The sequence below is a fragment of the Lemur catta genome, chromosome 13, assembly GCF_020740605.2.
Source record: "Lemur catta isolate mLemCat1 chromosome 13, mLemCat1.pri, whole genome shotgun sequence".
Lineage (NCBI taxonomy): Eukaryota > Metazoa > Chordata > Mammalia > Primates > Lemuridae > Lemur > Lemur catta.
Genome location: NC_059140.1, coordinates 60,422,627 through 60,435,039, shown reverse-complemented (window position 1 = coordinate 60,435,039; position 12,413 = coordinate 60,422,627). Strand labels below are relative to the sequence as shown.

Below are 12,413 nucleotides of genomic sequence, written 5' to 3'. Positions count from 1 at the left end.
CCACATATATATATATATATATATATTTTAATTTTATACTAGTTGTGCTCACTTTGGCAGCACATATACTAAAATTGGAATGATACAGAGAAGATTAACGTGGCCCCTGCACAAGGATGACATGCAAATTTGTGAAGCATTCCATATTTTTGATGGGTAAATTCACACCCAGTGGGTGCACTACGCACTGTCTGGGGAATGAGCACACTTGTAACTGTGACTCAGGCAGTGCAAAGGCAATTTATGTAACCAAAGTGTTTGTACCCTCATAATATTCTGAAATTTAAAAAAATTATACTAGTTTCCACTTCTTGATTAGTGTAATCCTTATTTGCTCTGTCATACTCTGGTATATGTACTACTCACTATAACCTTTTGAACTATGCTGGTTACTTTCTCACTAGATCAAAACTTTCTTACTAGACCAAAATAATCACATGTATATTTACTTATGTATATATATTAAGTATATACATATTACATACAATATATGATGTGTATGTGTGTATATACCACAAACACACATATTCCCTAATTTTATTAGTTTCCTCTAGAGTAGAGAAGCTTCAATATCTTTAACAGCTCCATGAACTGAAAGGAAATATTTGCATTTCACACTGGAAAATTGTGTCCATGGAGCACCCATAGAGCTGGGTGCTCAGAGTGGACATTCTAATTCAGCAGAAAACAAGAAGAAAAGCCAAACAGTTGAATTCCCATATTAAAATTAGTTTGAGTGTTCCTATCCTGATAGAAGTGGGTATATGTGTGTATGCATGCATATGCATTATTGTATATTGGATTTTTGCTCTGAGTTAATGTCAGAGCCTTTTATTTGTAACTGTGGAATTATTGCATAGTGACTTCTCTTCTATATCCTTTGTTTTTATTTACTTTTATTATTCTACAGCCTTCTAATTTACTACGTGTTACATACTGTGTTCTTAAGTTGTAGGTATATCACATTATGTGCTTATATAATGATTCTATCATTTATCTAATAAACTGTGCTGTACTTCTGTGGGCAAGAACCATATCTAATTTATGTTTGTATTTCCTCTATCATCAAACATAGAGCTGAGTGCTCAGTAACTATATAGCTGAATGAATGTATTGTTTGATTCATTTATATAAATAATTATATGAAGATATATAATTCAGGAAAAGTCACTTTTATACCTAGTCTAAGGACCAGGTATAGTATAGCTTTTATGTCTTCAATCATAGTTACATATGAAGGGTAACCACAACCACTAATACCCTTATTTGACATCTGTGATTTATTTTTCTCATAATTGAGCATTATTTTCCCAGATTACCTCTTTTTTAAAACTGTGTCTTCCCTGTCTTTCTTATCATGCTTATGCATTCATCCTCCTTCTTGTACATATGGAGCATATTTATAACAGCTGTTTAGTGTGCTTATCTACTAATTCTTTTATCTGTGACATTTCTGAGTCTCCTTTTCTTGATTGATTTTTCCCTGTATCATGGGTCTTATTTTTCTGTTTCTTTGCATGCCTATTAATTTTTTATTGGTTGCCAGACATTGTGAATTTTATGTTGTCAGGTGCTGGATTTTTTTTTTTTTTATTCCTTTAAATATTTTCAAGATTTGTTCTGAGATGCTCTTAAGTTCCTTGGAAATGATTTGATTTTCTCAAGGCTTGCTTTTATACTTGGGTAAGTGGGTCCAAAGCAGCCTTTAGAGTAAACATAATTTAGTCCAGGGGTGGGGAACCTGCAGCCTTAAGGCCACATGTGGCCTTCTAGGTCCTAAAACGCAACCTTTTGACTGAATCCAAATTTTACAGAACAAATCCTTCTATTTTTATTAATATATTTTTGTATTTTATATTTTTATTTCTAAAATGAACATATTTAAAATACCAAAGAATAAAATAAATTTCAATGAAATAATTCTCCCAGCTTGACTGACACAATTAGAACATTAGTAAGCCATAGGGCTAAATTGATGGCTGCTATACTAATGACTTATTAGGTCATTAAATATGATATTTCTGATTTTGAATCAAAAGTTTAATTTGTTATATCTCATACAAGAAGCAGTAGAAGTAATCAAAGTGTGCACCTAAACTGTCGACACGGTTTTGCCATCTTAACAGTAGCTGGTTTATGCCAGCAGCAAAGAAGCCTGGAGAGTGAGCGAGTGGTGATGAAATTGTGAAAGGTGTTTTCCACAGCTTGTTGAGAATGGAATATTTTTCCTTGCAAGAAGTGGTCCAAAGCCTAGAAGAAGTGCTAGTCAGTTGATGCAAGGTCTGGTGAATATAGTGGATGACACAGAGCTTCCAAGTCCAGCTTTGTAGTTTGAGCAGCGTTGTTTGGATGACATGTTGTCTTGCAAGAGGATTAGGCTGCCTCTATTGACCAATCTCAGCTGCTTAATCACAAGCATCCTCATCATTTCATCTAATTGGTTGCAGTGGACATCCGCTGGAATCGAATGACCAGGTTTCAAGACGCTGTAGTGGATAACACCAGTGCTGGACCACCAAACAGACACCATTAGCTTTTTTTGATGAATATTCAGTTTTGGACTGTTTTTCAGCACTTCAGCTTTATCCACCCATTGTGCAGAATGCTTGCAATTGTCAAAAAGAATCCATTTTTCATCGCACGTAACAATACAGTGTAGAAATCGTTCTCCTTTATGTCATGACAACAAAGAAAGGCAAGCTTCGAGATGATTTCTCTTCTGATGCTCATTTAATTCATGCTTTACCCATTTATCCAGCTTCTTTATCTTGCTAATTTGTTTCAAATTGTCCCACATTGTTGGAATAGTAACGTCAAACCTTGCTGTTAATTCACGCATAGGTTGAGTTGGATTCGCTTGCACCACAGCTTTCAGCTCATCATTATCCACCTTGGTCACATGTCACCCATGTGGCTCATTTTCAAGATTAAAATCACCAGAACAGAACTTCTCAAACCATTGATGTACTTGCATTCATTAGCCACATATTTCCCAAACACTTCATTGATATTTCTAGCTGTCTGGGCTGCATTGGTTCCATGATGGAGCTCATATTCAAAAATAACACGAATTTTTGACTTATTCATGTTTTCATAAAAATTGCTCTAAAAAAATTTTGAAAAATAAAAAAATCACAAGCCAAAACATACATTTGAAAGGAGGAGGATATACCTTCACAATAAAAAAAAAAAGTGTCAGAGATATCAACTGTCAAACTTAGTACTTAAGGAAATCAGACATTTCATACTTAATGACCTAATAGTTCTAACTTACCCTGCCTGACGCCACTACCACACAAGGCTGGTTGGTGAGAGTTTTGGGAGGTCATCAGCTCTTGACAGTGGTGCACTGTGTTTCTGTTTGAAGTGGAATTTGTGAATAGTTGCACAGCTCGACAGTATTTTTAAATTCTGTCTGCTTGATAGCCCATCATGTCAAAGAAGACCAAGAGAACACTGAAGAAAGAGAACAGATTTTTAATGAAGATTGTGAATTGCAATATTATCTTGTTTCTGCTAAAGATAAGATGATTTGCTTGCTGTGTGATACTGTAATATCAACATTAAAGAAATTCAACACTCATCAGCATTGTAACACTCATAAGGACCACAAATATTTTAAATTAGAGAGAGAGACACAAAAGGTTGTATTTCAGAAATTAAAAGACAAAAAGCAAGAGCAAAGATAATTCTTTCAAGTAGCAATAAGACCTGGAAATAATGCCACTGAAACAACTTACGAAGTAGCTTGTATACTCGGCAGGGGCCCAGGGGAGAGGGAAGCCATTCAGTGATGTAGAGATTGTGAAAGAATGCATTGGCAAAGTTGTAGGATGCTTAGAGCCCAATAACATTTCAAAGTACAAACAACTGCCTCTTTCAAGGAGAACCATAACTGGTCAGCAGTTAACAGAATTAGCCTTCAAGTTAACAGAAGAACTTCATGCAATACTTCAAAAAGAAAATATATATTATTCAATCGCTTTGGAGGAATCAACTGATATTACTGACTCAGGACAGGTTTTACATTTCATTGGGTTCATAACAGAAGATTCTCTTTGCTACGAAGAGTTACTTGCTTTGGGCACTCTTGCAAACAGAACATGGGGAATAGATAGATATCTTCAATAACTTTCAATATAAATGTCATGAAATTGGACTGAATTTGGTAAATTTAGTGAGTGTATGTACAGATGGTGTGCTTTCCATGACAGGAAAACGTGAAGGGTTTATTGCACAGATAAAAAAGTATTAGCAGATGCAGATACTCTTATTTCTTTTCATTGTATCTTGTATTAGCAAAATCTCAGTGCTAAAGCTATTAAGTGACATTTTGCAACAAGTTATAAGTATTGTTAACTATATTCCTGCAGAGTCAACACAGCATGGTCAGTTTTGTAACATGTTAAAGTTGACCAATGAGCTATTTGCAGCAGTCGCCAACCTTTTTGGCACCAGGGACTGGTTTCATGGAAAGCAATTTTCCACAAATGAGGATGGGGGAGATGGATTCTCATAAGGATCGTGCAACCTAGATCCCTCACATGCACAGTTTACAGTAGGGTTTGTGCTCCTATGAGAATCTAATGGCACCGCTGATCTGACAGGAGGCAGAGCTCAGGCGATGATGCAAGCGATGGGGAGCAGCTGTAAATACAGAATGAAGCTTTGCTCACTCGCTCACCTCCTGCTGTGCAGCCCAGTTCCTAGAAATCCATGGACTGGTACTGGTCTTGGGCCCGGGAATTGGGGATCACAAGTATTCAGCATGGATTTGCCAATATCATTCTTGGAGACAGGTGTTAGCCAAAATTTTATCTCTGCAAGAACAGACAGTTAAAGTTCATGAAGAACAGAATCAGCAATGTGAATTATTGAAAGATTTCTATAGGCATGCACCATTTCTGTGTGATATCATGTAAAATCAAAATGACTTGAATATTTCTTTGCAAGGTAAAACTGTGTGTGTGTGTGTGTGTGTGTGTGTGTGTGTGTGTATGTATGATATATGGGGAAAAAAAATCCAAGCATTTCTAAAAAAGCTATCTTTAAGGAAATTTAGTATGAACATATTCCCCAGTTAGCAAAGGTCATTGATGAGCAGGATGATATGTGAATCATTTGAAGAATACACAGCTGTTATAGACCTACTAATTGGAGAATACAATGAAAGGTTCACTGACTTTGAGAATCATGACATCACACTCAAATTAGCATTTCAGCCTCATCTGGTTGATATCACCAAGGCACCTAAAGAACTACTGATGGAATCAATTGAGCTCTCAATAGATGACATTTTAAAGTCATTGTTTGATGCTAAAATACGGAAAAATGCAGTAGAATACACATGCCTTCAGCAACGTGCCCAAAAAATGCTTTCTCGCTTTTTAAGCACTTGTGGCTGCGAATCTACATTCTCCTACCTAACCCAAATCAAGATGCCCTTAAGTTCACAAGTGACTGGTACCCATCTAGAAGATTAACTGAAACTGTGGACCTCCATGCTGAATTCAAATATTTAAATGCTTTCCAACAAAAAGCAGACACAACAAAGTCATTAAGAGGTTAGTTAACTTTAAAATTAACAAATAGTTTTCATTTTCTGAAATTGTTAAGTACATAGTAGTCAGATTTTTACAAAATAATGTACACTTTTAAGTACGTCTAATTGAAGTTTCTGGAATGCTGCCTTATTTGATTACATCTAAATTAATGCGACCTTCCAACATGAAAAGGTTCCCCACCCCTGATTTAGTCCCACTCGTGAGGCAACACACTTCTCGGAACTCTTCCCCAGTCTAGTGCGAAGTTTCTCCTCTCTGGCTGTGGAAACTTGATCTGCTCTCAGCCCTTGGTGAGCTTCAGAAATGGTTCCACCTACTCTTTTCCCACAGCTTTTGCCCCAGCCTTGCCACTTCCCCCCCAGGTCTGTCCTGAGCAACACTCAGCCAAGGACTCAGAGGGAACCCTCTGACGATCTCTAGAGCTCACTCTCCTATTAGCTCCTTCCTCTCTAGCTCTGCCCTGCAATTTCCAGGGGCCTCCCCTGCCCTCCAACCCCCATCCAATGGTAAACTCAGGTAGATCTCAGGCTCTGTTTGGGTTTCTCTTCCTCACATTAAGTCAAGAAACTTTCTAGACAGTGGGCTGGGACAATCATAGGTGTCACTTCATTTATTTCCTTGCTCTCAACCATCACTGTCCTGCACCTCCTGTTGTAATGTCTGAAACTTTTCATTTCATATATTTTGTTTGTTTGTTTTTTTAGTTGTTTTAGGTAGGAGGATAAATTCTATCTCTGTTACTTCCTTGTGGCTGAAAGCAGAATTTTTAAAATGTAGGTATGTATTCCCTAGGGACATAAGCATTATAACTCTGAGACTATGATAGGAATGATTTTACTAGGAATGCGAAAAAGGACAGTGATAAAACCTGTCAATTATTGAGCATCTAATATCTGCCAGATACTCTACATATCTTGCTTCATTTCATCTTTTGCTTCCTATTATTAACTCATTTTATAGATGAGGGTACTGAGCTTGGGTGACAATTAACCTACTCAAGGTTACCCAGGTGCAAGGAGGCAGTGCTGGCATTGATATCCAGGTCTATGTGCCTAAACTGTTTCCATGATATCAGGATTTGGGGGGAAATAATCAAAGCAAAACCTCCTGTGTTTCTGCCTCAGGCCAGCTCCATCTTTACACATTTAATTTTTAAAATAAATACCTTAGGTGGAACTATATCATTGGTTGGAGGGAAGGTCTCCCATCCAAGTACTAACCAGGCCTGAACCTGCTTGTCTTCTAGAGATCAGATGAGATCGGGCATGTGGAGGGTGGTATGGCTACAGACAGAGGGAAGGTCTTAGAGTTTTTTGGTATTACATTGAAAATCTTCAATTATTTAATTTTTAAGCATATCACTTTTTATTCTGCTTGAAATCTGAAGATTCCCCTGAAGCTTCAAGAGTTTAGGACCTGAGATCCAGTGATCTAGAATTTTGACTAACGTTTAACCAGGAAAAATTTAGTAATATAAAGTAGACTTCTATGAATAAGACCATGGTGGTCATGCTGTCGGGCTTATGACAGTAACCAAAAGGTCATAATAAATACTGAGGAGAATATGTATCCTTCCATCTAAAAATCAGTAAACTCTCTCAAATAAAAAAGAAACTGAATTTTTTATGATTAACACAGATAAGATGGACTTGAGTCAACTTGAATACTCACTGCATGAGAAGTACAGAGGGCAGAGCAGGTGGAGGGAGTTCCTAGCTGATGGATTCCATTCCTCTGAAGAGTAGGAGACAAGGTCGTCTGCGGAGGATAAGTGAGCTGATGGGGAATGGAGAGCCTTGAAGGTATTGCTGGGGGAGGGAGAGGAAGCTGCCCATAGAAGTATGACAAGATTATTGAACACTGCGTGCAAGCTGCATAGTGTCCTCCAGCCGTGTTGACCTTCCCTGTGGACAGGCACAGAGAATGAAGCTGGGGTTTGTCCAGGGTTGGGTTTCAAAAGGTGGCTGGAATGAAAGGACAGGGGTACAAAGAAGGTACGAGCATTTACAGGAGAGCAATTCCAGAGCTGGACCCCACACGCCCACAGGAGTTGGGGTGGAGCCATGAAGGCATAGGGAACCTGCAGCCTTAAGGCCACATGTGGCCTTCTAGGTCCTTAAGTGCGGTCTTTTGTCTGAATCCAAATTTTGCAGAGCAAATTCTTTTATTAAAAGGGGTACAGCAGAGAAAACTGAAGCTTTTCTTGCTTCCTTTGGTGCTTAAAAAAGAACATTCTTGACATCAGAAGGCCACAGGTTCCCTACCCTTCCTGGGTGTGAATCTAGGCACTTTCCTTTAGCTGTGTACCTTTGGGCAAGTTATTTAACTTATCTGAGTTTGTTTGTCTATTAAGAGGAAGATAATAATATCAACATCAGAGAATTGTTGCAGTTTCCAGCATGGGTAAAGAGTGGTACATATTATAGGGATCCATACGTGTTAAGCAGTTGAGGAAGGAGTGGGGAGGGGGGGGTCAGAGTTGACCTTGGATGACTTCCTAATTTAAGGGAATTAAAAGAGAAGACATGGACCCTGTGAAAAATTATCCTCTTGTCCTGACTTCTCCCATTCCAGGAATAGTGACAACAATTCTCCTATACAAGCCATGTGGAAGCAAGCCCAATGCACCCATAAATCATAGCTCCATAATAGTACAGCTGAGTCTTGAACAACAAGGTTGGGGGGATGCCAACCGCTGCACAAGTGCAGATCACATATAACCTTTGACTCCCGAAAACCTTAACTACTAGTAGCCTACCATTGACCAGAGCCTTACTGATAACATAAACAGTTGATTAACATATGTTTTGTATGTGTATCATATACTGTATTCTTACAATAAAGTAAGCTAGAGAAAGGAAAACTTTACTATGAAAATCATAAGGACGAGAAAATATATTTACTATTGACTAAGTGGAAGTGGATCAAGATAAATGTCTTTATCCTTGTTTTCACATTGAGTAGACTGGGGAGGAAGAGGAAGAGGAGGGCTTGGTCTTGCTGTCTCAGGGGTGGCAGAGGCAAAAGAGCTGAAAAAGGTGGAAGGGGAGGCAGGAGAGGCAGGCATACTTAGTGTAACTTTTATTGAAAAAAAATCCACGTAAAAGTAGATCCTTGACATTGAAACCCGTGTTGTTTAAGGGTCGACTGTATTAGAGTATTTTCCATAAGTCATCTGTTTCAACATTCCCTGGATGGTAGAATTCTGGAGGTATTGTAGACCTTGTAAAACATGAGGCCCTGGAAGGTGAGTCCTTGAAGCATGTCCTGTGCTGAGCAGGTGGGGAAACAGTATTCCATTTGGCCTGAAAATGGATAGAGAGGGTTTTTCTGATGCTACATGTATGTGGTTTTAATTACAACATAGTTTTACCACTGAAACTTTTTTTGTTAAAGTAGCTGAGCCAAAAAGTACCTAAAAGATAGTTGCATATCAAAGGTAAAAGTTGTGTGTTGATTATCTACTATGCTCCAGTACTATGCAATGGTCTGAATGTCTGTGTACCCCCAAGTTGATAGGTTGAAACCCTAACCCCCAAGGTTAGGATGGTATTAGAATGTGGAGGCCTTGGATAGTGATTAAGTCATAAAGGTGGGGCCTTCATGAACGAGATTAGTGGCCTTTAAAAGAGGCCCTGGAGTGCTCCTTCATGTCTTCCACCATGTGAGGACGCAGTGAGAAGAGGCAATCTATGAGCAGGAAGTGGGTCCTCACCAGACGTCAAACCTGCCAACACCTTGATCTTGGACTTCCCAGCCACCAAAACTGCAAAGATAGATAGGTAGATAGATAGATAATAGATAAATAGAAATATGTTCTGTTGTTTATAAGCTACTTAGTGTGTGGTATTTTGTTATAGCAGCCCAAGCAGACCTAAGGTACACAGTGTATAATCTCATTTAATCAGTTTTTATTCTGAGAAAAAGATGTTTGGGCATCAAGACAAACACCATTGAACTATAATAAACTGTATTTTCTTCATCAGGGACATTTTCTTGCTATCCTAGAAGATACCGTTTTGACCTTGAGCCTTTACTTCTGATAGTTTATGCCTGTAGGGCACAATAACCCTTCATCCTGAAGAAGAAGAAACACAGTGGTCTCCAAGTTTCGCTCTCTTTCTGACCATGACAGCATCTTTAAAGAACTGTTCCTCACCTCACTGGATGGGCCCCGTGACCTCCGTCACTTAGTGCATCCTCACCATTTGTTCCATCTCAGCAGGAAAAATAGGGTCAAAATGCCCTAATATGAGGTGACTCTGGTCTCCATGGGGACCCTTCACACACAGTGAATCACTGCTGATGACGTTCTCACCAGAGGCATTTCTGTGAACTGTGCAATCACTCAAAAATGCTCATTTTATACTTTTAAGACTTAGTGGCCTCTCTCTTGGAAACCATGTATTTGAGAACATCTTTTTGAATTTGTTCATCCCCAGCTGTGAGAAAATACTGCCTAGTCATGGGTAGGAAAAAGGCAATTTAGAAAAATAATAGAGGAAAATGATGATTTCATCCTTGTCTGGATTTTCTATGTCATCCTTGCTGGGACTTGGCCAGAGACTCTGCAAGGGCGAGGTGGGAGCCGGGTGGCCCACTGGGAAGTGCATGAAACTGCAGATAAAGCCGCTCAGCATAACAAGTGGGAAGCAGGGTGCCTCTGGCCGGGGGGAGGTGACCTTATTCCTCCTCTGCTCTGTCACTTGGTAGTGAAGTGACCTCGTCAGCAAGTTGCACAGATTTCAAGGGCCTCGCTATGCCCACCTGTCAAAAGAGGGTGTTCGGGCTCCCTTAAAGCTCTGACTTTCTATGAATTAGAAGGGAAATCCTAAGAATCAAGAACATGAGATATTAATATGTACAATGCTAAAATGACTAGCACCTGGTTAATACCTTGAGGAAATAAAGTAACAGTAACTTGCAACAGGGACCACAGGCGGAGTACCTCCTAATAATTAAGGTAATCCTGTTGGTGGTGATGGTGTTTTCTGTTTGTCTGAGCATTTGTTCTCTAATGGATCCAGAGAGCCCCTGCAGAGTTAATCACACATACAGCCACATGAGTGGAAGAATCATTGTAAGGAACTCCCATCTTTCTAGGCTAGAAACAAGTGGCAAGAGAAGAAAGGAGGTACTCCTGCCAGTTTGGGGGCCTTTGACTTAGCAGTGGCACCTGCTGAGTAGCCAAAACCTGAGGACAAATGTGAAAATGAATAGTAGTTTAGATACTAGAAATTTGATGGTCTTGGTTCAAACAGCCTTAGGAAAAAAGTGTGAGTAGAGCTTTTCTTTTTTCATCAGTAAAAGGTAACTAGGATATAGATTATCCCAAATCCCAAATAGGTGACCTTGTGTGTTATTATTTGTAATTGCTTTTCATCATGGCTATATCTGATTTCTGAATTTATAGTTCTTTAAAAAAAATATAGAACTTGGTAAAAATGTGAGCAGGAAAGAACAAGAAATATACATTTTCTCACCTGCTGCCCTTTGCAAAGCTCTGGCTCTTTTTGAGCCCATTTGTTCAAACCAAAGAAAAGAGCCGGCACAGCGTCCGTGCCCTTCCTTTGCAGTCTACATGGGGCAGGCTCTGTCTCTGAATGAGTAAACTAAGTCTTCTATAAACAGCCTCCTGCTGGGCTCCATGCTTAGGAAAGAAGAGTAGATAAGGCCATGCTTTTTCTACTCTTGTAAATGAGAATTTGAAAGCAAGATTGGGACAAACATAACTGAAGTATGGATAATTAAGAATTTATTGTAATATGGTGTCCACTGTGTGGGACCAACTCAGTGTTAGTAGAAATCATAGGATTGGAGAGTTAGAAAGGACTTTAGATAACACTATCTCATGCTGGTATTCAGTTCTTTAATAGTTTTCAGAGAGATTTAAGAAACTGTTTCGTTTGGATCTTAGTGATCTGCTCCACGGTGGCGAATGTGTCATCTGTTCCCGTGCATGTGGCCCATGTTGCTCAGCTCTCAGAGGGCTTTCTTTGCTACTGAGGTAGGATGTCTCCTCATGTCTCAAGGTAGCACTCCAAGCAGCCAACACCATTATGTATGCAAAGAAATGGATCTGCTAATCTTTCTCCTAACCCTGATCTGGTCCAGTCCTTTCATTTTCTTTCCTGTAAAGGTTTTACTGTGTGCAGAGGGGAAGGGAGCTCAGTCCTTCCTGGCAGCCACTTCCCTCATGGCCAGGACCAGCACATTGCTCAGCTCCTCTTGGCTTCCCCTGATGTCCCCACCCTTTTCTTGATGAATTTGAGGACCTGTTTGTCCTTGGAGGCCGTTAGCAGCTAGGTGGTGTGCTGCACAGGGCCAAGCCACACACCACTCGGGTCACATCTCGCAGGAGCTTGGTGTGCTTGGTGAGGTGCCCATGGCGGTGGCTGTGCCCCAGTTTGCATGTGTGCTTGGTTGCTGGTGGCCCTTGTTGGGGCTGGGGGCCACGGGGTAGCACAGAGCCACAGCGGCTGTTCATCGATGGCTGAGAGCCCTTTCACATTATGGGTGAGGAGACATAGGTCTAGAGAGGTCTAGTTAAGTTGTACAGAGCAGTGTGTGTCTTGACTGCTTTCTCCATTGCCCACAGGCTTGACAGAAGTAGCTCAGGCACCCTTGGCTATTCTCTTCCGTGCTCAATGGAGAACGTGCCGGATTGGGGAATGCCATTGTACTTTTCACCGAATGAAACTGACTAGTCATAAGGAATAACAAGCCCTAATCGTGGATGCTTAAGCATAAGACTTGATCAAGAGGAGGCTATATTTTTCATTCATTCATTCATTATAAGGAATTTTAGACATTAAAATAAGGAAAAATCCTATTGATATTTCACCAGGC

The 12,413-nt window shown here is 39.8% G+C and overlaps 1 protein-coding gene and 1 non-coding gene across 2 annotated transcripts in view; both read left to right on the top strand.

Annotated features, from left to right (window-relative positions):
• ENOX1 (ecto-NOX disulfide-thiol exchanger 1) overlaps positions 1–12,413 on the top strand; it is a 226,192-nt gene that overhangs the window by 40,210 nt on the left and 173,569 nt on the right. The window lies entirely within an intron of this gene.
• LOC123649532 lies at positions 45–151 on the top strand. The gene has a single exon (XR_006739040.1). It is a non-coding gene; the product is annotated as a U6 spliceosomal RNA (small nuclear RNA).